A 3,397-nucleotide genomic window follows, 5' to 3' on the forward strand; every position below is an offset into this window, starting at 1 on the left:
CCAGGGCCAGGGGCTCTAGCGGGGGCTCCAACACCCACCTTATCCAGTTTCTCTCTCTGCCACACGTCACAATATTATTGGCTGGAGTCCCCACTCACGCCCCCGTTAGAGCCCCCCACACCACTCAGCCTTACCGGTTGCACCAAAAAAGCTTCAAAAACGCCCCACAATGGATGCCTTAAATCTAGTAAAGAGTAAACCTTTCACCTTAACTTGGGTAAAAAAAAGAAAAGAAACAGTGTCGCCAGGGTAATACTATTTCGACCGGCCATACAACCAAACCAGCCGGCGCTGCAATGTAAATAATATCAATATGAATTGTCAAGTTACATACATACGTACATGCGACAGTGAAAACTAAGGTACGCAGATGTCGCATTCACTCCACGTGCTCACATGTTTTCATGTGGCTGGCTTTTTTTTCAACCCAAAGCAAACTTAAATAAATAAATAAACATACGCCGCCCCATCGTCGGCCACCCATTCCTCTCGCCACGTGTCCCAATCACAACATCTCATTTCTCCCTTATATATATATTATCACCACACCATAAACCATATACAATATTCTCCATCACTTTATACCTTCTTATTATTAATGGAACACTACACAAAAGGCCCCATCATCGGCCGCGGCACAACCGCGACCGTCTCCCTTGCCACCACCTTCACCGGAAACCTCTTCGCCGTGAAGTCAACGGAGTTGACCAACTCATTGTTGTTACAAAAAGAGCAATATCTTCTTTCTAAATTAATATCCCCTTATGTGATCAAATACATAGGGTATGATATTAGTTATGCTGACAATAATAATAATATTCCAATGTATAATATGTTCATGGAGTATGCACCCGGTGGGACTATATCCGATGTCATTAAGCAACAAGGCGGGTTTCTTAACGAGTCTTTGATCCGGTCTTACACTCACCAGATTCTACTCGGGTTGGATTACCTTCACTCTAATAATATTGTGCATTGTGATATTAAATGCTCAAATATTTTGGTGTGTGAAGAAAGTGTCAAGATCGGGGACCTGGGTTGTGCTAAACTGGTTGATATTAGCACAACCCATGTCACATCCTCTGCAACCTCGGGCACCCCTGTTTTTATGGCGCCCGAGGTTGTACGAGGGGAAGTGCAAGGGTTTGCTGCTGACGTGTGGGCCCTTGGGTGTGCGGTAATTGAGATGGCAACGGGTTGTCACCCCTGGCAGGGGTTAGACAACCCGGTGTCAGCTTTATACCGAATTGGGTATTCGGGTGATGTACCGGTGTTTCCGGATTATTTATCCGAGGAAGCTAAGGATTTTTTGAAAAAATGTTTGCGAAGAAATTATGAAGAAAGATGGAATGTAAAAGAGCTTCTTCAACACCCTTTTGTTAATTCGGGTTTTCGGGCCGAAAAGATTGAAAATTTCCCGAAAAGGTCTCCGAGTAGTGTACTTGATCATGGGTTTTGGGATACCTTTGAGGTAACCGAGTCATCAGCTCGGACCGGGTTCATGGGTTTCTTGGGTGAGTCTCCGATGAACCGGATAAAACAATTGGTGGAGAATTGTTGTTTGCCAAATTGGGCTGTGGAAGAAGATTGGATCACAGTGAGAGGTGATCAAGTGGAAGAATATTTAAATATTATTCATGAGGATTTGTTTACAGATTTAGACATGGAAGATGAAATCAGTGAGTCAACTCGGTCGGACTCGGTATCGATCTCGGAATTGTATTTTGAAGAAGAGTTCAATGTCTTAGTTAGAAGTGTTATAGAATCTAATGTACTTGAAACTAGTGTTGCAAGTGTTGTTAATTCAAGGTTTCTTGATTTCAAGAACAGTGATAATAGTATTTGTTTGCTTGTTGATTCAAATCTAAACTTTGCGATTTGTTCACGATTTAGTTACGCAGTTTTGGCTAAAATTTATGGTTGAACCACTAACTACGTTTTAAAAGAAAAGATTAAAACATACCGTCGGGTTTGTGAATCGGCCGAACTTGCTAAATTTACTTTTTTTGACGGTTTAAACAACTTTTTATGTTTTAATTAAAATTACAATATAATAATAATATGTTTCGTGATTTTGATACATATACGTTGATAATATTATTACAAAGATGAAAAAAATATATGAATATTAAAAGGTTAAACGTTGTGTTTACACGGCTGGTTTCAAGTTACAAAACAAATTGTTCAAATTTCAAACGAGCCAAAGCATCCAATTTATTTTTTAAGTTTAAACGGTTTAATAGGTTTTAATCGCTTTACTATTATTTATGTGAATATACCAAATGAAAAGACGAAAGAAAATTCAAATTTCATAAACAAGTCACATTAGACGGTTGTTGCCAAACGAATAAAGACGCACAAACAATTATTCCAATAATCATCTTTTATCATTATAAATTGTATATTCTTTTGGCTTTTTGAATGTTCTTTATGGTTTTATTAGTTGTTAAATAAAAATGATAATAATATAAATAAATAGTGATGGAATCAAAGCTAGTAGGAGTAGATATTTTGCCTTGTGCAAGTGGTAAAAAGGTTGAAAGAAAAGTTGATTTGAAGATGGTTGGATTAAAGAAAGAATTGACATTGTTTAAGTCAACCAATTTGCATTTTACTATTTTAGCACCTCTTTGTTTGAACATCTATGATGTCAACATCCTAAAGTATATCACATATCATGCTTGTTTCATGGTTGACTTTTTTCTTTTGTTAATAAAGTTTATAAGTTGTAAAACATCATTTTGCAAATTGATAACAAATGGGGCTACTTTGTGACGTTATTCGGCCTGCTTACAAACTTATTTAATACGAAGAAGGAAGAATCGAGCATAAGATTAGTCGCTTTTTACAATAAACCGAAAGTTGAAAGTAGAATCAGGTTAAAAAAGAGAACAAAGAGGTCAATGGTTTGAGTTCTTCCTCTTGGCATTTAGTTCACTTTTTGAGTTCCAAAGACTTCTTCAATTTTTTATTGTCACAAATAATAATAAATATACATGCCTACAGCCCACTAGAGGTTTAGTTTTGCAGTTTAAAAGTATCTATTTTGACCTTTTATTCTAGTTTTGCCAGCAAGTATAATCTTGTAATATGCTATATCCTTCTAGATTTGGACTCTTGTGTTTGGTGTGTTGTGTTTGGTAGAGAGGCTATAACCTAGAAGAAAATTCATCTTCAAGAAATCACATATTGTTAAGAGTACTTGAAGAAAATATATAAACTTCAAGAAATCACATATTTAAAAGAGTACATGAAGATGCATGTCTAGCTATAATTCGAGATTCTGCAACGATCCATTTGAACATAGAACAAAGTAGCAAACTACGTACGGTGTAAAATCGTGAGTCAGTGCTAAAGGTTATGTGCAAAACATAAATACTAAAGGTACTTTGTACAT

The 3,397-nt window shown here is 36.8% G+C and overlaps 1 pseudogene; it reads left to right on the forward strand.

The window, feature by feature from the left end:
- The first annotated feature begins 513 nt into the window (after positions 1-513).
- LOC143629112 (mitogen-activated protein kinase kinase kinase 18 pseudogene) lies at positions 514-1,924 on the forward strand (annotated as a pseudogene).
- The last annotated feature ends 1,473 nt before the right edge of the window (positions 1,925-3,397 follow it).

The sequence above is a fragment of the Bidens hawaiensis genome, unplaced genomic scaffold (genome assembly GCF_021521415.1).
Source record: "Bidens hawaiensis isolate Kalapana, Puna unplaced genomic scaffold, B.hawaiensis_p1.1 tig00005162_1, whole genome shotgun sequence".
In the NCBI taxonomy this organism is placed as follows: domain Eukaryota; kingdom Viridiplantae; phylum Streptophyta; class Magnoliopsida; order Asterales; family Asteraceae; genus Bidens; species Bidens hawaiensis.